At 42.6% G+C, this 24,465-nt stretch overlaps 1 long non-coding RNA gene across 3 annotated transcripts in view; it reads right to left on the bottom strand.

The window, feature by feature from the left end:
* Positions 1–3,197: 3,197 nt before the first annotated feature.
* LOC116428753 (uncharacterized) overlaps positions 3,198–24,465 on the bottom strand; it is a 155,399-nt gene continuing 134,131 nt past the window's right edge. The window contains exon 4 of one of the 3 annotated variants that reach the window (XR_012999564.1): positions 3,198–5,971. This is a non-coding gene — a long non-coding RNA (uncharacterized LOC116428753). Of the gene's footprint in view, positions 5,972–13,740; positions 15,496–22,303; positions 22,362–24,465 lie in introns of those variants that run through there. The other 2 variants (XR_012999563.1, XR_012999565.1) reach the window with 2 other exon arrangements.

Genomic DNA, 24,465 nt, shown 5'->3' with positions numbered 1-24,465 from the left:
GATAACAATAAAATGATATACAATATTTTTATATTGCATCATAAAGCATCCAGAACTTTATGCCCCACTTATGATGTTTCTTGTTTAGTAAATATTGCGTGATACTTGAGTGACACAGAGTTCCCACTAAAGATTCATCGGTAGACAATATTTTGTGTGGAATGTAATATAGTTGAAACACCCGATTGGCGTGTTCAACGACCGGATTGAATTTGACACATGCGTCATATTTTTCATGTCCTGGGGGAAAACATTTTTTCTTATTTACTACATGGAAACATCTTAAAATATTTTGAAATCTGTTCCTTGGAAACATTTTTTGAAACCAAGGTATAGCTCTTGAACTTACAGCCTAATACGATTATATTGTTGGCTTATTTGTCATTCCCATTTCCAATAATACGGCTACAAATGCCTTCAGTTCCAGAAGGCATTTACGGCATAATACGGCTACAAATGCCTTCAGTTTCAAAAGACTGGATACCAATTTATCATTCTAGACTTATCAGTTACTCTGGATATTGATAACAATTCTTTGGCATATCTGTTTGTTTCCTCAACCATCATTACCCAAAGAAAATTACTAAAAAAAGAGATTAAAATATTCGATCGGTTTGGCCTTATTAAATAAAAGGTATTGCGGTCCCGATTTTTCTACGAATTGGAATGAATTGCCTTGGTCATTATGTTCGTTTTCCGTAATCATAATATATTTTGAAATGTGACCAGTATTATGGATATTAACATCAGAATCAGAATCGCCGATGACATTAATCCTTCTTCTTTTAAAAATGACAACATAACTACTATCGCTGTCGTAATTCGAATCTTCTATCATGCTACTCGTTTTACGTTTAGAAGCCATTGAATTGCTGAAGGGTATAAAATAAAATTTTTGTACGATTTAAACACGCTGATGTTACTACTTATGCTCAGAAAAATGCCAGAACAACACTGAATTGAACAGTGCAAAACAGCGCAACAGCGCTCCTTAGTATTTTTGATCGAGGAATAAGACAAGCGCTATCGCAACGTTTGGCATTTTTGGAGGGGGAATAAAACAAGCGCAAAAGTGCTTCATGGCACATTTAGACAGGGAAACAGCAAAGACCTGTGGCACTCAAACGGTTAAGCGGAAATAAAACTTCAATGGAGAGGCACAATTCGACCTCAGCAGGAGCAACGAACAACACGAAATTGAAACATGACATGAAATGTCAGGACCTCTGAGCCTCTATGGCCTCCGAAACAACAAGACAACAACATCTACAAAAGCCTACTGTTATTACTTATCAACATCGGAAAATCGCTATCTCCAAACAACATTCGCAAGCTTGTCACCAAAGTTTCCAGAACACACTCCGTCCTAACAGAAACGCTGATGCGTTGTAGCAAACTGGAAGGCCATATAGAAACCCTAGAAACCGAACTACGGAAACATCGACAGGTCACTGAACTATCCCAAACAAAATATCAGCCACGCAAAAACCTATCACCTGCGCGGAACGAGTCGGAATTGAATCAACGATTGCAACCATAGAGACGCAGAAAAAGAATCAACTAAATGTTGTGACCATAATACCGAAAAATAATAAAATATCAGGGGACAGCGAGGAAACGAATGCAACAATCCAGAACCTTATCTCTTCAGGCGAACAGCACCCGGAGGTGATAAATGTTCGCAAAATCCATGGCAACGGTATCCTGGTAGAAACCGCCAGCAAACGTGACACAGCAACACTGATAGATAATCAGAAATTTAAGGGGTAACACCACTTCGACCGCTTCAAAATTTAAGACATTTTCGGGACTTATTTTTAAAAAATACAAAGTGTTTATGAAAATCCAATTATACTAATTTATTATACATATATTAAAGTAGAAATTGTTTTTTTTTGTTGATATACGAAAAATAGCGGTTTGACAGCTGATAACTCAGCCTATTTTTTTTTTGTTTAACGTGGAGGAAATCTGCAAGCAGAGACCAATAACCGGCCGGTGGTACTGTAGGGCTCTTACTCACTAAAGCCTCCACAGAGGAGCCACGGGGTCTCTTAGAGAACACAACCGCGACTTCCCCAAGCCCGACTGACCATTTGCGATAACCTTAGGCCAGCCCCGTGCCGAAGGAGGTTGACCTTCCACCTATATCGTATGGTATGTATTCTGCAGTGCAGGCAGGTCGCGCCCCGTGCCGCAGTTACCCCGAGGGCCGCGTTAAAAGACTCAGGGCTCCCGCCGATCGGCGGAAAAGGCCCCCTTTCCAGGGCCACTCACACTGCAGCCCATCTCCGTCATGGGGTGGGGTCCGGGGGCGCTCTACCACATAGCTTCTGCTCGCTTTTGCACGTTGCGCTGGCTCCTCACCCCGGTTAGGGCCCAATGATAACTCAATCTAGATATAACCTAGAACAATGAAACAAAAAAATGAGATCTTTAAATCCAAACGCTAATGAAATACGTAGTCGTTGTTAAAAATATGCATTTTTAATAAAATGGCATCGATTTATAGTAAAACATAAATTTTCAACCAAAAACTTCGTTATTTAAAGTTATACAGAAAATCGAAATATCAATATTTTGAAAAAATTCGACATATTTCACTAAAAAAATATGTAAGGATTAAATTACAGGTTTAAGTAGATTAAAAAACTTTAAAAGCGTTTTACTCGAAATAGCATTTTCCAATTTTCAGTCAAAGTTTTTGCTCCTGTTTATTCGTGAACAGAAACGACTGAAACGAAAGTTACCTCTAAACTGCCTTTCCAGGACCATAAACTAATCCCTCTACATTAATAGCATCCAAATCCGTTGCTTTTCTGGTTGACTTTGCATGTTTTCGGGCATTTTTGGTCCCGGTGGCCAGAAAGCGTTCAGTCAACTTCATGCGCTTCTCGTCTTCTTCCCGTCCTCTTCTTCTGAACTAACCAGAATCTCCAGAGCTTCCGTCATCTTTAATATTTCTGTCATTCCATTATTGAACATGAATGTGGCGATGTGAGCTGCAATTTCCAGTACTGTTTTGCCACTGGACCTCGCTTTTGAAGCGAGCGCCCATACTGTGGAATTAACGCTCCAGTTTGCGTTTTGCGTAAAACCTCCTAAACAACGGTTTAATAAATCTTCACGGCTTAATTCTTCATATATTGGCAGAATCGCATAATAAATTTCTAAATCCATTGCAAGTCTTGGTTAGGTTACTTTGGAGCACTTTGAAACTGCAGTGAAGAAAACATACGATTTTCATGTGTATAAAGATTACTTTAAGCGAAAAAAATATTTCGAAATTTTCAAGCGGTCAAAGTGGCGTTACCCCTTAATGCAGCGGGATATAGTAAAAGCAGCGCGCAAGAAAAACCCAAGGATCATCATCTTTGACGTTTCGAAGATGACATCAGAGACGTTTAAAACAGACGACAGGAAACTCGATACCGTACACTGGATTGTCAATACGTACAAGGAAGCCAAAGAAATGTTAATGAAAAAGGAACGACTGTACATTGGCTGGACCTGCAGCAGAATCAAGGATTACATCGCTGCCATGCGATGTTACAAATGTCAAGGCTACGGACACACGACAAAGTACTGAAAAAGCAAGGTCGACTTGTGCGGGCACTGCGGAGCGGAAGGGCACTGGCACAGGTAAATGCGGGGAACTCGAAGACTGTAATGGATGAACTCAGACTGATAGCAACGCAAGACAAAATAGATATTGTAGCCATTCAAGAACCGTACATTTTCCACTCGACTGGGAAAGCGCTCTGTCTGGGCCTGACATCAAAAACCGTAACTGATAGCAAAAAATTCTCAACTAAAAAATCAACCAGTCAAACGATGTGTGCTATAGTAATATTCAATCAGGAATTTACCATCCTAAAACTGGAGAAATACTGTAATACCCACTTCACATGTATCGAGGGCTCCACGGAAGGCAAGAAATTCTATTTAATAAATGCCTATTTCCAATACTCGTGTTAGGATAACGAGGGGACAACTTTACGATACGGTAAAATATTCGTAGAGTCGTTCATAACCGTTAACTTTCCGTTCGGTAGTTTAGCAGGCCGGCCTGCAGCTAATATGCGGCACATAAGGGTTCATTTTAGAAATCAGCTATTGTCTATTTTTTCACTTCAGCCCGGGTATCGTAAAGTTGTGCTCCAGAGGGTTCCTTAGAATTTCAAAAATAAGTGTTCTCAAGGATCTTGATCTAACGGAATTTCCCCGATGTTGCCAAACATATGTCCATCGTAGCGACCAACTTCGTTACCCTCATACAGGAGTGGCCATCATAGCTAGGAAGAGATGGAAAAACCGCTCTTGAGGCCCCACCCTTTTCGTACATCAAGAGGGAGGGAGTGGGCCCAGGGAGAATAAAAAAATCCAGGCAGAATTACAATCAGCGCAACGAAAGTCAGTCAGGAACACGTTAAATTAGGAACAAGTTTAATCGGCAACCAAGTACAGTGAGGAACAAGTTCAATCAGAAACAAGTTCAGGAACAAATTCAGAAAACCTCCATCGGGGAGTTTAGTCAGTGATTCAGTCAGTCAGTCAGGCGGTTAGTCATCAGAAAGTCTTTCGTTCCATCACTAGGTGGTCCTTCGAGTAGTACAAATTAGCATGTATCTAAAGTACTCGTGACAACACCTGCTTAGAAACGACAAGTAAATAGGTTCCTAATAAAATCCGACGAACCCAAAGTCATACCGATCAATATGCTTATTATCACTCCTTGGAAGGATCTTGGAGAAACTGATATTCAGTGGACTCCACAATATCTTCGAGAAACACCACCTCGCAGCAGCAAGTCAATATGGCTTCAAAACAGGGAGATCAAGAGAAGATGCCATAGTAAAAGCAAGGGGAATAATGAAAGATTCCAAAAGGAAGTACATACTTGCACTGTTCTTTGACATTGCAGGAGCTGTCGACAATGTGTGGTGGTCAAGAATCTTCCAAAACCTGCAGACAAGGGAACCTTTTCCAGCTTGTTAGCACCTATCTGTCAGACAGAATCGTCAAAGTTCAGAACAACAATTTAAGAGTCTCCAAGAACGCTACAAAAGGATGCCCACAAGGTTCCATGCTGGGTCCAAAGCTGTGAAACCTACTATTCGACAGCCTGATCAACAAAATCAAAGGACAAAACTCCGAGTGTGCAGCGTACTCCGGCAATTTTATGGTATCGATCCCCGGGAATTCGAGGAAGAAGATAGAACAAGAGGCAAATAAAGTCAAAAAATTAATAGAAGATTGGTGTTCCATATTGAAATTCACTTTCTCACGGGAAAAATAAAAAATGTTGCTAGTGGAAGGATTCCTAGACACAAATAGACCCTCAACAGTGAAAATAGGACAGAAATCAATAAAGAGGAAAAAGACAGTAAAATATTTAGGAATAACTTTCAGTCCGTGGTTAAACATAATTCCGCATATTTCACCGATAACAGAGAAAGTCAACAAAGCCTTCCATAATCTATCACAGGTAGCTACAGCAAGCTGGGTACTAAACTACAAAACCATGACCACACTATATAAAGGAACATTCCTCCCGACAGTTACGTACGCAGCAGGGGCTTGGAGTGACAAGTTAAATGTACACTACATCAGGAAACTCACCCAAGCGCAAAGACTTACGCTACCAAGGATAACAAAAGCTTTCAAGACCACCTCCACAGATATTCTAGCAGTCTTAGCAGGTACAATGTCTGTTGAGCCATTCATGCGAACCGCGGTAATAAGCACGCGCTGAACAAGCGAACATCGTCTTAGACGCGTCCACTCCCACGTATTTTTCTTCTGTTTAGACATCACTTAGTTTCCACGCATTCCCTCTCGTTATTATGTGTGTCGTCGCATAGTCGATTTAAAGTGCATCGAGGTTTATCTCCTCATCAATGTCTATAGACTTAAAGATCCATACAACGTGATTATGCGATTCCGTAAACAAATTGTAATTTTCGGGAATCTGTGCAGAATTATATGTGATGTAAGTACAGCCTTCATTTCTGCAAGAAGGCAAGTGTGAACGTGACACAAAGATGGACAAGTACGAACGTAGTTTGAATGTAGTGTGAAGATGGCAAGTATGGATAGGAGTGAAGATGACTGATGACCATGATGTGCCGCATTGATGCTCGAGAGCGGCAAGTTCGAAGAGGAAACTGCCAGAAAGGGAAATTACGAGAAAGGCCTGGAATGTAGAAGAATGTTCAAGAAGGTTCGGTTGAGATCAGGTTCCGGTTCGGAAGTGATAAAAGAACGAGCAACACGTCCGTGGCATCAGTCTATTATAAAATGCTGAATGCTGAATGCCGATGTAACCGTGTACGTTTAAAATTAAAATTCTTACAAATTGAGAAATGGGATTCCATCGGTATTGAGATCGGAGTTAATATAGTGCGGTTAAATTTTGGAATCGCGCGCTTTGGAATCTTTACGAAGAGAGAAGGAGTTGGTTAAACGTAAAGTCGGGAATAATCTGGATTACCAACGATGGGAAGGGCAGGTGAACAAGCTTTTGTCAACCTACAATTTGGACAACCTGCAGGCGAAAGTGCCAACATGCAGCCGGTTAAAGGGAAAAGCATGAGTTCTACATGCGTTGCGGAAGATGTACAGAGAACAGCCTGATTCACTAGCTTTACGCTGCGAACTTAAGGTGAGAACATGGAGTACATGTGAGACATTTGCTGAATACCTCCACGATAAGATTACTCTGGCAAATCAAGTGCCGTTCTCCGATAAGGAGGTATTTATGTATGCTATTGATGGCATTCTCAGCCAAGAATTGCGCGCGATGGCCGAAAGACAGTGCTATCAGTCGGTGGGTGCGTTACGAGCTACATTCGCAGAAATTCCATAACCCAAATTCGTTCCTAATTGATTTTCGGTGCAACGGCGAGATTATTTTCCGACGGCGCGAATGACGTAGCAAAGGAAGTAACAAGAGGAACAATGTGGGACCAGGATGGTTTGGTATCACGAAGATCAATGCGGGATCAGGATAGTGAGGCATCACGAAGAACAACGCGGAATCAGGACGATGGTGAAAATACCAGGAAAGTGCTACAACTGCAACGAAGTTGGACACTTCGCAATGATCTGCATAAAGCCAAGAAGAGGACGAGGGTCATGCTTCAAGTACGGACAGTTTGGACATCGAGCGGACCCGTGTGATCCTCCGAAACAAGACGTAAACTGTGTAGTTCAGGAACTACTGGAGAACGACAACTTTCACCGGGAAGTTGAGCTACAAATGCATAATGGTAATATTGGAATGAAAATTAACGCATCAATTGATTCGGGTAGTCCTATTAGTTTCATTAAAGAATGTTTTATACCACGGGTTATTTCGGTTATGAACGATTTTATGGGGAGTGGGAGGCACGAGTCTGGGCGTGGTTTTCTCGATGCTGGAGCAGTTCATTGAGGTCCTCATGCCTATCTGACAAACTTACGAGTCGAGTCAAAACCTGTAACTCCGTATCGACACCCGTCGGTACGGGGGACCAAAAAGCGAATGCCCCAGCTCAATCACACTGTAAACCAGTGGTCATGTTTTACTGGAATGGAGGGCTTTCCTTAACCGGCCGGCCCGCGAGGATGACAACCGCTATAAAAAATCCATAGCTCAAGCTGCAGCACGCGGTGAGGAGGGCGCGCCTGGAGTAAGCGCCAGGCGTGGCCGGTGGGTGCACCAGTCGCTAGCGACCAACCGCGGGGTACCTAACGACCCCCCGGGCGTACACAGCCTTCAGCCAGTATGGCGGCTCTGCCCGGGATGATCTTCCTTCCGACCACGCTCGTGGGATTATCATGGATGTATCTCAAACAAAAACAAGTAACCATGACGATGTGATGAGGAGTGACGGAGAGAGGGGCGCTGGAATTCCCAGCGTTGTATTGTAGAGGGTGTGTCCTCTCCCACCCCAAGCACCAGCACCGAGGGTGCTGACGAGGATGGTACGACGGGGTAGTGTCGCATCACCCGTAGTGGCAGGATGTACCTGCCCCCCCCCCCCCCCACGACGTCGATGAGGATGCGGGTACAGACTGCAACACATCGGAGTCATCGACCCGGTCCGTGGTGAGCCGTGGTTCGGGTATAGGAGGGAAGAAGTGAGGGCGTCTACCGACGTCTGGGGATTACGTTGGCCTCGCTGAGGCTAAACGTAAATACGTGGGGGCCTGTCAGGCGGAGGCAGAGGTGATGGAGATCGAGAGGATACTCGATCCCTCCACCGCCGAGAAGATTCTCCAACCCTATCACCGACAAGCAAGATCTGGAGAAGGAGTTCCAGTGGCAGCCGACGGTGGATGTTGTGACTGGGGCGGTGTGGTTTCGCGACCGGCCTCGGTGGAGATCTCTGGAAAGGTCGTGGGTCCGGGTAGGTGGGGCGGCAGTAGAGGTGAGTTCTCGGATGAAATATCTGGGGCTCAACCTTGATAGCCACTGGAACTGCGAAGTGAACCTCGAGGGATCGGGGAACTTGGTGCGCCATCTGTACACAGAAGTGGTGCAATCCATCGTCTTGTATGCGGCCCCTGTACCGGCAAGGAATTGTTGCGTCAACTCGACGTAGTGTTGCGATGAGTTTAAACCATTATAAAGTTATTACCTACGTTACTCGGTGTTGACGCACTAGCAATTCAGTGTCCGGGGACGGTCGAAAAGAACTGTGAAATACTACCTTTACTGGACTTGCGGATTCTATAAGGATATCTTGATTCGAAAGGGAACTTCAACCAAATCTCACAGAGATCGATTTGGCCGATTTATAACCGACGTGGATCGAAGTAACAGCACGGGAATTTTTCTGTTTGAACCAATGATAGTAAAATTAGTGGGTTTATATATCCCTAAAAATAGGTGGGACTAGCCCTATGACGCACTATTGTAGTTGCGAGTCTAGTTGCTCTATTTCGAAGGGTGCAATTGTTTAGATGGAAGGTTAAGTGGTTATCTATAAGTTGCTTCCTGCCAAAGATCAAAAAGTCGTACGAAAACTATTCTCCGCGCGTATCAGGAGAAAAGGAAAAAGATCGAAGAATCATTCGTTGGAACATAGATCAAATCAAGGCTTTTAAAGAGACAAACCATCACTTACTTAATGTAACACTTTTGATACATCCCCCAAAAAAGGCACCTTTAGCTTTTAAAACGGTCGCGTCGGTTACCGCAATGAGAGCTCCACTTGAACAATGGTAGAATGATAAATGGCAAATATGGGAGGGTGCGCCGTATCAGTAGTAAGACTCGAGGACACAAAGATGAGGATATCATTTGACTTGGAAGATGGTCAGAACAGGGGCATAAAAGCAAGGTCGCAGGTGAGTGACAGCCCAAAGACGAATTGCAAGAGGACACCTGAAGTTATGGATAAAGAACAGAAGAGTAGGGATGCGAAAGAGACAGAAGTAATCGGAATAAAACAGAAAGACAAAACAGGACCAAATGCGACCGAGGTCATAAACCTCATTAGCCAACTGCTACTTAGCGTTCAGGAGTGTGTAGCCCTAGGAGAGAGGATCAGGAGAAGGAAACGCGTTAAGCTATTTGATAACCTGAAGAAGAAGGTACTAGAAAGAGAAAGGTAGCGGAAAACAACGCATCTGGGGAGCAATGGTTCATATGACCAAAGAAGAAGATGCCATACCCAAAAAGAAAACGAGACCAAAAATAACAAGGAAGAACGCTATACTTATCTCGCTAGAAGACAGAAAAAAATACGTTGAAACAGTGAGGAAAATCAAGAAGGAAATGTGGGAGGAGAAGTAGAGAGGAGGTAGAACTAAAGAGTAAAGCAAATCTACACAAGATGCAAGAAAGAAATAAGGATAAAGTGGGAAATAAGTCGGAGGTCATGAAGCTCACCCCTAGAGCTCAACTAGAAATGAAGGTGTAGCGGTGGTTAACCTGTCAGCTAAACAGCTGACAATGATAAGGCAAAAAAATACAAATAAGTCGCGTGAACAAACTCGCGACGCCGCAAGGACATAAACGCGCGCTAAAATAGGCACTTCACCTTACGGTCATAAACCCCCTCCCGTATTTTGGCCCAATATGAATAGCACGAGTCAGACTCGTGGACTGAAAATCGGGCCAAACATGAATGTCACCAGCCAGGCTCGCGAACAGATAATCAGGCCAAACGTAAACATAACAAGACAGGCTCGCAGAATGATTTTTTGCCAGTTATGATCGTAATTGAATGTTAGTTCCTATCAGTACCCCATGAGAGTTAGTCGCGATTCTTATAATTTCTGTTATGTGGAGGGTTCGGTGAAATTAAACCGAAAACGATTGGTGAAGTACGGTCCTCAACACAGTTTTCCAAAGGTCGGTGTCGCGGAGGTTCGTGATGACGTCGTCGCGGGTGAAGACAAAATGAGAGCTCCTAAACTCTCCCGGGAAAATATATATTCCTCTGAAGAAGGACAGAAAGATAGGAAAGTAGGAGAAAAACGAGGAAGAGAGAAAAGATCCAAAAAACAGAGAAGAAGAAGAAGGATGATGGTGAACAGACAAGTAAACAAGAGTGTCGTAAGAACGGTGAAAGTTTCCAGGCCTGCAAGGGCCTGCCCCTCGAACTGGGCAGTTCCGAGCGAGGCCTGGGAAACCTTCGGAAAATTCGAGGACCCGCGCGGGTCTGGTCGCCAAATGTGCGATGACACGAAACAGACTCGCGCGGACGGACAGCGTTAACGGTAAAAGAATAGAGAGGAAATCCAGTGGCGTAAGGCAGCTTTTCGGCCGCCACAGTTATAAAGCAGTTAAGTTATTGAAATTTAAGAAACCCCTACAAAATGCAAAATACAAAAGTGTTCAATGAAAGCAGTGACAGTGACGTGCTTGCGCCAGTCACAAGGCGTGTAAGGCGTATGATTATAGATGACAGTAGTGAAGATGAAGGTACGACATAACAATCATAGATTTGGCAGGAAGTAAAAAACACACCAATAGTTTGGAAGTATTCTGAACATCATGGAATAAAAGCGTTTCTTTTAAATAATTTAAGCGAGAATCCAAGAATATTAGACCTATTTTTTATTACATTTGATAACAAGTTTTGGGAAATACTGGTTACGAAAATAAATTGCTTCGCACATCAGACAATACACGACGAGCGTAAAAGGCGGCATGCGGACAACACTTAGTATCCTGTTACTTTACACGAAATAAGGGCCTATTGTGCACTCTGCATTTTGATGGACCAAGTGAAAAAATCAAATATTCAACTCTATTGAACTAGAAAAGCTGTAGTAGAAACGCCAATATTTAGACAAACGATGCCCTTTAAGAAATTTCGGCAAATTTCGAGATTTTTACATTTCTCTGATAATGAAACTGCCGATAGTAATGACCGACTTCGCAAAACAAGACCTATCATCAACCTTTGGAATGAAAAATTTAAAGAAATTTACACATCCAATGAATATGTTAGTATAGACGAATCCTTGATGAAATATAAAAGGTGTTTAGCGTATAAACAATTCAATCCGTCGAAAAGAGCTCGATTTGGATTGAAAATTTACAAATTGTGCGAGGCAAGTACCGGTTTCTGTCACGGATTTAAAATATATACCGGGCAGGACAAAATTGATCGAAAGGATAGTGCTTCGGAGAACGTTGTGATGGAGCTGTCAAAATTTATAATAAACAAGGGATATACTTTGTTTCTGAACAACTGGTACTCTTCACCCAACCTCTTTTTAAAATTACACCACAAAAAGACAAACGTTATCGGGACAGTACGCAAGAACAGGAAAAATATGCCAAACGCTATTCAAAAACATACTTTGAAGAAAGGAGAATGTGTATGGAGATGTTGCAATAATTTGATAGCTCTGAGATGGAAGGGTAAGCGCGACGTGTATATGATATCAACGAAAACGAAACTGTAGAAATGGTTGAGCAATCACACAAAGAATTACAGAAAGTAATGAAGCCGAAATGTATCTTGGAATATAACAAGGGTATGGGTGCAGTTGACCATCAAGATCAGATGTTAGCCTGTTTCCCAATCATGAGGAAAGTCATCAAAGGATACCGAAAACTTTTCTTTTACATATCAGATATGGCTCTGTTCAATACCTATATTACCGATTTATGTTGCTTACCGCATAAATATAGCAGAGGTAATTTTATAAATTGTTGAATTACCGGACTACAAAATGCGTGGGAAATCTACATCAGTTGAAACGCCTCTTCGACTCCAAGCTCGATATTGGGCTCATTTTCCCAAAAATATCGATCGGACACCTCGGAATAAGCATCCAACAAGGACCTGCAAAGTTTGTTATAAACATAAAATACGAAGTGAAACGAAGTGGGAATGCGCGAAATGTGAAGTAGCTTTACATCTGCCAGAATGTTTCAGGAAGTATCATACCATGGAGGACTTTTGAGTTGTACGTATTTTCTTTTTAGACATTCATTCAAGCTGAACATTTTTTATGATTGAATTTTTTGTTCATAATATGCTATTTATTTTTAGGCACAGTATTATTATATTCCTTAGGACGAAATTACATTTGAAGACACTTGAATTTCCATTGAAGTATTGTTTACTCATGCAATGTAATTTTGAAACTGTTATCTATTACAAAATATAATAAATTTATAATATCTATAAAAGTAAAAGGATTAGAGTTCACTTCCTCAACAGCAGTATTTACATAGGTATTTACATTTCGACTCGTATTGCCACTGTTCTCGAGCATCAGTCTGGTCTGTTTACCACGTGTCGTCTCCTACCGCTTGGACCCGGATTTCTAGCAGTTAAACAGCTGACGGGTAAAATGAAACCGTTTAAAATATGTAACTTTGAGAATGTTCGGCTGAGTGCGTGTATATAAACGCGATCGAACGTGCGCTACCCTTCTTTGTGAACAACACCTCGGCCATACGTTAGCATTATACTTTTAATAAATAACAAATTCACTATGATTTCTGAAACACGTCCATCATTCCTTCATTGGTGACCCCGACGTGGTCACAGTTTATTATTTCAAATTCATTATTATTTAACGAAGCAAGATGTCCGTATCAGACACACCGTTTTCCGAAGTATATGAGTAAAGACATTTTCTCAAATCCTCCGCAGAAGAACAAGTACGAAACGTTAAAAAACGGGCTGGTTCGTCACCTCTCAGCATCACAGAGCTAACGCATCGAAAAAATTTTGGAGAAAGAAGACATCGGAGATAGGATACCATCCCAGTTCCTCCGCCATGTGCAGAACTTGGCAGGTGCAGTGATAACCGAAGAGTTCCTGCGCACGTTATGGGCACAAAGATTACCGGCTATGACTCACGCGATAGTTAACTCACAAGCTGACCTCCCGCTCAGCAAACTGGCAGAAATTGCCGATAAAATTTGTGAAAGCACCACGCACTCAGAAGTCGCAAATACCTCTCACGACAGATCAACAGAGAATTTGTTGGGGCAGCTAGAACAACTGACACAGCAGGTGGCTGAATTAACACGGTCCTGCTCACGGAGTTGATCGAGGAGCAACTTCCGAGACCGCTCGATCTCATTAGGTAGGAGAAACCCATCTACGCGAGGAAGTGCAGGAACATCGTTTGCAAAAAGAAGGCAGTGTTGGTACCATTGGAAATTTGGAGAGACAGCAACAAAATGTAAGCTACCATGCAATTTCTAGCTGGGAAACGAGTAAACACGCCACTGAATGCGGCTATTAACCCTTTGCACTGCAGTGGTGACTCTCACTCGCCATGTGGTTTGATGCCGCAACTCCAGAGGTGACTCTCGCTCACCACTTGGTTTGCTATGGTAACCGAATACGCGGCAGTAACTGTTTACGTTTAGTTTCTTCGACGCGGGTTCCTACGCTCTTTCTGTATAATCTTATGAAGTGTAAAATGACTTTCGTAGCTGATTGACTCGTGTGCAATTGTTGCCTTGTCCGAGCGACTCTCAATTTTTGTTTTGCTGCGCGGTCGGCTCAGATAGTCTTCAACGACACCGTCTTATCAGCGTTGGCTTTCTTCGAAGACGACTGAGCCGGCCTGCTCGCTGGACTACGTTTGTCTAGTAAATCTAGTAATAGATTATATCAAACACATGGGCGGTGTCGATCGTGCAGATCAGTATGCCTCAACGTACTGCTTCTTAAGAAAATCGTTAAAATGGTGGCGTATAATGTTTTTTTGGGGGCTTGGAAATTTGTCTAATAAATTCATATATTTTATACAAAGCCACTAAACAGCAGAAAAGCGAACAGCCGCTTAATCATTTGAAATATTTGAAAACATTAGTCCACCAATTGACTGAAGATTTTCGCCAGCCCCAAGATCGAGCCTCGACTTCAACCTCGGATTCCGAAAATAACCGTTTGAATGGTAAGTTCCACAATATTCTAACAGGAGTTAGGAAGAAATGCGGAGTCTGTTCTGAGAGAAATAAACCCGGAAAAAGGCATCGGAGTACATACTATTGTAATACTTGCCCCGACAAGCCGGGCATGCATCTTGGGAATTGTTTCATGAAATATCACACACAGAAAAATTACAGAGACTAATATTTAAGAAATTATGTTTGTAAAGGTGTAGAGATATATGAAATGTTAAAATATAAAAATTTTATACATTAATTTGTGTGTGTAATGATTTTAAGTCGCTGGTAAGAAATGCGTCAAAAGGGCTGCGAAACGTCTGGAGTTGCTGGTGCGCCGTGCGAAAAAGGCCCGGAGTGCAAAGGGTTAAAAGGCCGAACAGAGAAGACGGAATATGAGATGTTCGCGGCAAAAGGGGTCGATCATCAACACCTACGACGTACGGACGATCAAAATTTATGATCGCCCTACATCGACGACCTTCCACAGGCTTATCGGGGAAGTTACGGGATCTCTTATCGAACGCAACCGCGGCTCCCCCATGGTTGCCCCACCGCCGTTCGATGGTGTCAGGCGGGTTTAAGCCCGCCACCACACTACACCGTCCTATTGACACTGACGCAGCGCTATGATGCCGGGGCATACATTAAGCATGTGCTGCGCCAGGTTTTCCGTCACCCAAGCGGCACAGACACATGCATAGTCCCGTCTGTAGGGGTAGGGCGGCAAGTACCGTAGCGTGGCTGTGGCTGGGATGGTCGACTTGAGAGAATAATTTCTTAAAATTCCGGGTTGTCCCGAAATTCACTGAAATTATTCTCCCCGTGATCAGGGGGTCAGGCTCCATCATCGCAATGCGAGAAAAAATCAACTCGGAGAAAATAGACCTCACCGGAAATCGAACCCGGCCTTTCGCACTACGAGTCTGAAACCAAACCACCATGACCACTGACTCGCCGTTACGGACGATCAATCTTGACCTGGGTCTTGGCCACGCTTTCCAGTGGAGATTCGTTGTAGTGGACGTCGCGAAGTCAATCATCGGGGCCGATTTTTTATCCCATTATGAGCTGCTGGTGGATTTGAAGAACCGCCGGCTGCTGGACAAACTGACCTCACTGTCGTCTACCTGTAGGAGAACAGAGGAAAACATTCTGTCTATAAAGACCATCCTCAGAGACTCCTCTTACCAAAGATTGCTGGCAAAATTCCCTGACATCGTGCGTTTGCCGGCGAATGCACGTAAGACTAAAATACGATATCGCACATTATATTAATACTACCCCTGGTCAACCAATCGTTTGTAAACCGCGTAGACTTTCTCCTAATATGTTCAAAATCGCGAAAACGGAAATGGAGTGTTAAGACTACGTACAATTAAGAAGTAACCCTCATCGTCCCGTTTGCATAGTCAAGGAACATTTAGTTTTTACAACAATAGAGAAAAAGGCCCGGACACATTAAATAAAACCCTAACCATTCGAGACACCATAAAACAAATTAAGACATTTTCAATACACAAAGGACGGCTTAGCTTCACAACACCCTAACGGTACTCCACACTCCTACTGACGATACCTGACTTGACCTGTCCGACTTACCCTACAAGGCGGGACCACAAGACAGCAGATTCAACCCCCAACAACTTCATTGGACAAAAATATTTCCCACTTTTAACATACACATGAAACAGTACACACCCTCATCTCCACAATTAGTATAAGACACGCTCGATTGTACAAATTTTCCAGAGTTCATCAAGACAGCAACATCATAGTATTAAGACAAGTATTTTCAACAACAAAATAAAGGGACACACAGTCCGATAAATCAAGCCAAGCCTTGTTAATTATTTAAAACTCATTCATTACGCCAGTGCAACCAAGTTACAATAAATATCTGGTCTTACAAACCAGATTCATAAAATTAACAACTTCTTTGGTCCATTGACCTACATTACACATTAACATGGAGAGTTTATTGAGTCAGGGCCACATACGACCTTCAAAGAGCCAATGGGCGTCAGCCTTACACATGGAGGCCCTGTGGAGATTATCACGCTCTCAACGCTCGTACAATCCCAAACCGTTATCCATTATCGTACATCGAAGATTTTGCACGAACGCTGAGCCGAAACACGGTTTTCACGAAAATCAATCTGGTTCGCGCGTATCATCAGATCCCGGTATATCCGAACGACGTCGCTAGAACCGCGGTAATAACGCCTCTCGGGCTGTTCGAATACACTTCCATGCGATTCGAGTTGAGAAACGCGGCTGAAACATTCCAGCGTTTTATAGACAATGTGCTCAGAGGCTTAGATTTTTGCTACGCGTATTTAGACGACATTTTAGTCGGATCTAGAAATAAAGAAGAGCACAGGGAACATTTAAGGCAACTTTTTTTACGATTAGAGAAATACGGGATCATAATAAACCCGACAAAATGCGTATTCGCCGCGCATGAAGTAAAATTCCTCGGATATCTCGTGAATGCACAAGGCACGAAACCGCTCGCGGATAAAGTAAATGCGATAAGAGAATTCCATACGCCCAAGACGGTTAAACAATTATGCCGCTTTCTAGGGATGGTCAATTTTTATCGACGTTTTGTTCCAAACGCCGCGAAAATACAGAGCCCCCTCAACGCGTTCCTAAAAGGGCGGAAAATAAAGGCAGACGCGCCTATCCAATGGTCGACAGATGCGGAAACCGCGTTAAAGGCACTGAAAGACGCATTAGCTAACGCCGCATTACTAGCGCATCCGCATAAAAACTTGCAACTTGTGATTATTGTAGACGCGTCAGACTTTGCGTTAGGCGCCACCCTGCAACAGCGACAAGGAAATTCGTGGCAACCCCACGGGTTTTTCACGAAATCTCTGTCGCCCCCGCAACGAAAATACAGCATATACGATCGCGAATTATTAGCTGTATACGCAGTCATTAAACATTTCCGCCACGCGCTAAATGGCCAAACATTCACTTTATATACCGATCATAAACCGGTCACATATGCGTTCAGGCAGAAACTAGAAAAATGCACGCCCAGACAATTCAGATATTTCGACTTTATAGGACAGTTTACATCCGATATTCGACATATTAGTGGCAAGGACAACGAGGTGGCGGACGCATTATCAAGAGTAGAGACACAGCGTCCATAGATTTTAACCCTTTGCACTCCGTTCTCGCCGCTAAGACGACATTGAAATGTAAGCTGGTAGCTTCGTTTTCGCCGCTGCGGCGACACGGCACGCCGGCATCTAGAGACAACATTGTATCTTTATACAGATAAGAAGATGTTTTGGCACTGCCGTGATAGGCATCCCCACATACCCCTCTTACCTCATTTGGGGATCGTTAAGTGGAGGTCTTTTCTGAGGTTGCATTCCAATCTTCCGCCTTTTCTCCGAACCTAAAACAACCTCCTGTCTATGCACCTAAATTATGTATCCTGAAAATCCCTTTTTCCTTTTAACTATCCAGTTTTCCTCTTACATACCAAATTTATGCATCCGGTGACAAAATTCACCTTTTCCAAAAACTCAGGGACTGCCGCGATGGAATTTCAAGATTACAAAGCTACGTCCCCACCAAATCGCTGCAGCCCTCAGTTTTCCCAAAATCCCTTTCCCCCACTCTTTTACAAAATCCTTTAAATACGGAGGAAAAACGGAAAAGAGGACGCAGTTTTCTTTAGACGAGCGACTTTGCGAAGTTTGTACTAAAACACTGTACTCAGGTCAACTTAATAAAAACTAGTGTTACAAAACCAGTGAAACTTCCTCCCTTGAAACACACTCTCAAGGTCACCTCGACGACAGCACAAGCTTAGTGTAATCGGTCTGGTGACCGAGCCTGCTCCATTTTTTTCAAAGTTGAAAGGTGACAAGCCCAGCACTGTCTAGCTTAAGACTGATTTATGGTAGGGTTTTCTCGAAGACGGTCCGCTACAGGGCAAATCTATTGTTTGTTTATTAGTCCAGATGTTGACTTTAGATAGGCGATCCGACGTCGTCCTGCCTAAACATTCACTATCTGAACGATAACTGATCTGGCCACAGAGTTGACAAAGCAGGGATGCTTTCTGGTAGGAAGATTATAATGAACCCCACGGCACTTACCTCAAAAGTTTCTTGGCGTTAAGATCTCTAAAAAATTTCCTGCGCGACACACGTTTGCCCAGTGCCGAACCGATTTTTCATTTTCAAAGTCCTGTGCGGTAAACCTTTACCACGTATTTTGTGCTGGCACGTCAATATTTTTCTTACCGTCAAATAGTGGCAAGAAATAATAGTTACGAAAAGAATAGATTTTCGGAAAGTGAAGATGAACTGGAACTTACGTTATACAGAAATAATTTTGGTTGAAAGTGATAGAGATGAAGATGGACATGGTGATACTGCGAGCGATAGTGACGACAGCGATATGATAGTTCATCGAAGGCGAAAAATACGGCGTATCAAATCTGATATCGATGATAACGCAAGTACTTCACTGTAAAATGATGACTGGGTCGGTATTACAGAGGATGGGTACACAGGTCCCATAGAGTAAATTTTTCCATAGGATCAAAAGTGACAAGTCCGCAAATTTGCTCCGATATTTCTGAACCGATCCAATTTTTCAAACTATTTTTCACGGACGATCTTCTTGATGAAATAATAAGAGAAATAAATAATCATGCAACATCCGTGTTGTCATAAAAAAATCTAAGTAAAGTCTCTCTACGGCATACATGGCACGATGTAGATAAAGATCATTTCTGGGCGTTCATTGGAGTCGTCCTAAATATGGGTACAATGCCTATAGCTAACATGCAAGAATATTGATCTACTAAACATAATAGTAGAATCCCTTTCTTTTCGAGTATATTTACAAGAGCTCGATTCCATCAAATATTTTGGATGCTCCATTTAAAAACACCCAACTCAAACAGCACGGATCTCAACACACGCATACAACGGGTCAGCATTTTTCTAGAATATCTGGATTCAAAATTTTCCGAACACTTCATTCCTGGACATAATATTTGTGTGGACGAATCCATAGTTCAATTTAAAGGGGAAACCTCTTTCATCACTTATAATCCTATGAAGCCAACGAAGTGGGGTATAAGAATTTATTCGATAGCGGACTCTGAAACAGGATATATTTACACTATCCTACCTTATTATGGGAGTCTGACATCCGAAAATCTTATTTGTCCAGATCTACCTTTTACCACAAGGATTCCGCTTCATTTGTATCAGAAACTGTTAAATAAAATTCCCGAGGCACAGGGTTACCGGTTACCATATGTTTACTGATAGATATTATACTAGTATCTTTGGTGGAGGAATTAATGAAAATAAAATGCCACTTAGCTGGTACTGTAAAAGCCAACAGGATTCCAATGTCCCCGAAAAAACCCAAATTTTCAGATGAGAAAACTTTTGCTTGTAAAAAAGAGGAATATCATGTTCTTAGCCAGGAAAGACAAGAGAATTGTATCACTTTTGAGTACTTGGAATGATTGCATTCAACAAGAATTCTACGAGGAGGTAAAGAAGTGAACATTAAAAAACCTACTGCAATTGTAAGCTACATAGCTTCCATGGGCGGCATTAATCAATACGCATTTACGTATTGTTTTTGAGAAGATCTCTTAAGTGGTGGAAGAAATTGTTTTTTTGGAGCATGGAAGTGTCTGTCATTAATTCATATATTATTGTAGGAAGTTAAGATGTTAAAGTTCAAACGACGCGGCAGTTAGGAACAAATAAAGAAATGCAAACACCAGCTGTTGTTAGGGCTGCCGATCAGCTGTCGATCATCCAAAGAGTAAACAAGCGACAGGTGAACGACCGAGAGATTGAGTGAAAGAGAGTGTTCCATCGTCCGAAGACGGAAAGACCAGAGATATCGTAAATCTCCATAAAGCCCTCCGTCATTTTACAACTTGGTGAAAAATATTTTCGTTTAAGTAAACGACGGGGGGTACACGTGTTTTGCAGCCGTTCGGCCTAACGGTAAAAATTCGGTCCGTGGTCGACTGCTTGCAAAACACATGCCGCAGCCTTGGCAAACCACCCCTTGGAGACACCCTCGGAGGGAGAGTGGATGACGTTACGCGAAGCCGGAAAAACCCAAGAAGAGCGGGCTCTCGCGGCTGAGGTGTACCTACGCACAAAAAGGTGGCACACGAATCGCCTTGGCCCGAGGGACCCGCCAATTGGGACCGTCGTTTTCCGGCATTTTCTGATTCGCTGATTGGTGCGTTTCTCAAGCAATCAATCCCATTTGAGAACACGTCAACGCGTTCAATCTCAGCGAATCGGAAAATTCGACGTCTCCACTTCCGCGTGCGTTCCGTCAACGTGGCAAATTCACATCCGGTTCGAAGGACCAGAGCGAAGTGAATTTGCGTCTCCAAGGGGTCAGTTAGCATCATCAAGTCAAGGGAGCAACATCATCCTCCCGCGGAAAGCGTACCATTCAAAGCGAAAACTTGTCGGAACAAAACGTAACTCACATAGATTCGACACTACACGACACGACAAACACTTGTTTAACATTAGCATCGGAAATTATAGTTTATCAAACATTTATAAAAGTCATTACAATACCAAGTTATTCATTCACCCTATCACTGTAAAAGGTCATAGGGTCGTACGCACATCGCGACGTCGATTTAAAATCGTACCGGAGATTTACGACCTCCGCTGACTCGGCTTTCAACGCATACCACAGTCTCGTTGCGAACGCGTATTCACACAGTGTGAACCAGAGAGTGCGAATGAAAATAAGAGCGAGAGCGGAATATTAGGAGGGATAACCGCAAAATCTGTGTATGTGAGAATGTGAGTGAGTGATTGGTATATTTAGGAAGGATGCATGAGGAAAGGACAGTCTTTTGTGAGAATTGCGAGCTAGCAAGAACAAAGCGAGTATTGTGAATATTGCGAGAAAGAGCAGTAATTATAAGTTAAAATTAAATCAAAATTATTTTAAACCTTGTTTTGGTTCATTCCAATCCCATATTATGTATAAAACTGTAAAAAAAATCGAAATGAGAAATCGTTGACACACTTGAAATACGTTAAAACTAGTTGATCAACTGATTAACAATTTTCGACAAGAAAGATCCAGAGGTTCAACTTCTTCATCTGCATCATCTGACATAAGGTTAAACGGGAAGTCGTACAAAATGCGCAGAGGCAAAAAAAAAACAGATTGTTTCGTTTGCTCCAACATGGAGAAGAAAGGTGAAAGGCATGAAACCAGTGAATACTGCGATACTTGTCCCGGTAAGCTACGAATGCATCTTGGGGATTGCTCTTCAAGATACAATACAATGAAGGACTTCAAAAAATAGTTATTTTTCGTATTGTTATGTTCTTTATATTGTAATATTGTTAATAAAACATAACTTTCAAATGTATGCGAGCTTTCTTTAATGACAAGGCAGGATCTTTGACCTTTGTCAGAGTCGCGGTCGCAACATTGTAAATACTTTTGGAGCAGGTTATTTGCATGCTCAAAATGACCCGGAGTTGCTGGAACGTCATGTTAAAAATTGCTAGAAGTGCAAAGGGTTAAAGAATTAGCGTGTTCGCAAGAGTCAGATCACGAACGAGGACGCCAACGTTTATTGCGACATCTCTACCGGGACCGCGAGACCTTTCATAACGAAATCTTTTCGAAGGCAAGCATTCGCCTCACTGCACGACTTAGCACATGGGGGGATAAAAGCAACGATCAAATTAGTAAAGCAACGATTTATTTGGCCATCAATCGAAAAGGATTGTTGCGAATGGGCTCGCAGCTTCTTGCAATGTCAACGTGCAAAAATAAGCAGACATGTAGTAAGTCCCGTCGGTACCTTTATTCCGCCGTCCATTAGATTCGAACACGTACATATCGACCTAGTAGGACCATTACTGACCTTAAACGAAAAAAATACTGCTTAACGTGCGTAGATCCCTTCATACGCTGGCCAGAAACGTTTCCACTGGAAAACATAGAAGCAGAAACAGTGGTTAGAACATTCGTTGCGGGATAGGTAGCACGATTTAGAACACCCCTACGCGTCACAACCGATCAGGGGCGACATTTGAATGCCATCTGTTCAAAAACCTGAACGCACTTCTAGGTGTAAAACATTTAAGAACAACTGCGTACCATCCAGCGGCGAACGGGCTAGTAGAACGATTTCACAGACAACTCAAAGCGGCAATTAAATATCATAACGACGAACGATGGACAGATGTCCTACCAATCGTGCTATTAGGCATTCGCACTGCTCATAGGGTAGATTTAGCGGCATCCTACAAATTAGTTTATGACGAAAACCCACGCCTATCTGCAGAATTTCTTGTAGCCCCATCCGGAAATAACGTGGGATCTTCAGAATTTATAAACCAACTTCGCGAATACTTTCACAACGTCCGGCCGACGGAGCTCGCAGAACGGAGTTTTGCAGAACCTTTTACGGAACGTTTTATCTTATGAGAGTCTAATACTAGAGTGAAATATTTAATACGGCTTTCTTGCAATGTAAACAGTCCTTCTACTACTACATACAGCGCCAAGTGTCAAGTAAACAAATAGCGAAGGACGAACAGCCTCCAAATAATAACAAAGATGCAAACTATTTTCTTTCGGTTAGATTCGAACGTAAGATAAGGAGAGAAAAACATTTTTTTGGAATAAATATACATATGTAGATCTTCAGAAAATGGAATACTAATAACTTATTATAGAATAAATAGATAGAGGGATGGCGATATAAACATATTTTATACAAATCATAAATAATTATGTATCAAGAAAAATTTTTTCCTTCCTTGCTGGAGGATTGGAGGATCTTCTATGGGAGGTAGAAAGGCTGGTTCGGCAAGTGGAGAATCTATAAAACGGAGTCGTACAGCCGCTGAAACCGGAGCGGAGAAGCGACATAGGAGAAGAACAGCCGCTGCCGCAAACGAGTAGAGCACACTGTTAAGGCCACTTACAGCCTTAACGTTTCCTCCGACCCCTTAGAACCATCGTACTTTTTAGTTTGTATACACTTTTTATGTTTTCTAAGGCTTATTGTACATTTGGTAGTTTTTTCGGAATAATAGGAGCCTTCGTCCCGTTCACAACTTGCAATCGTCCTTACGGTATTACGAGAAGGGACCGTGGCAGCCATAAATCCCTGAACCCATAAGGCCCGCGATTATTGCTGTAGATTTTCTTTGCCTATTGTTTACATCTGGTGTCCAGTCACCAGTATTTTTAACTCTCTTGCCCGTCCGTTAGCATGTGTTACTAAGGCCAAGCGTTTCTTGCCTTTTACCTGCCACGGTCGGCGATTGCAAACGGGACGAATTAGTTATTAACTTTAGCAACTAGGAAGACCAGAAGGGAAGGGACTGTGTCTCCCTTCCACAACCATTTTAGATCGAAAAGGGCCAACCAGAACGTCTTCACCCCCGTGAAGACGACATTGCGGAGGTGTCGTCAAAGACGATTCTGGGAGGCCCAGGGAGTCGAGAATCATAGTTGGAAACAAATAGTCAAACAAGCAAATAAAGAGCATCGAACATATTTCGAGTCACTACACTGATTTTCACAAGTAAATACAGTCCACTTCACAAACCTAAAAATTCGCACAAAGTTAACTCGGCGTGCGACGTACTAGTTTAACTACCGAACATCGTCGGTGGAAAACAAGGTACACGACACACACGTGAGTGTAAAATCTGTGGCGGAATTATTAGGGTATTTTGACGGAATGTCCGAAGATTTTCCGAATTAGGCGCAGCAGTTGGGGGTGCTAAAAAATACATATGGCTTGTCGGATGACGAGACAAAAATTCTAATGGGGATGAGGTTATGGGGAAAGGCATGGGAATGGATGCATTTGCGCCCCGAATTGATCGAAATGCCGATCGACGCATTACTGGTCGAATATAAAAAAATATTCTGTTTTCGGCCGAGTAAAAGTGTGGCGTTAAGGCAATTACAAGAGCGTGCGTGGAAAAAGGGCGAATTGTTTATAGAATATTATCATGGCAAAGTAATTAGAGCAAATAGGGTGTCCATCGACGATTCCCATGAGCTTGTGGATT

This window comes from Nomia melanderi, chromosome 10, assembly GCF_051020985.1.
Source record: "Nomia melanderi isolate GNS246 chromosome 10, iyNomMela1, whole genome shotgun sequence".
Lineage (NCBI taxonomy): Eukaryota > Metazoa > Arthropoda > Insecta > Hymenoptera > Halictidae > Nomia > Nomia melanderi.
Note: the sequence above shows the minus strand (reverse complement) of the source record. Positions and strands in the feature narration are given on the sequence as shown.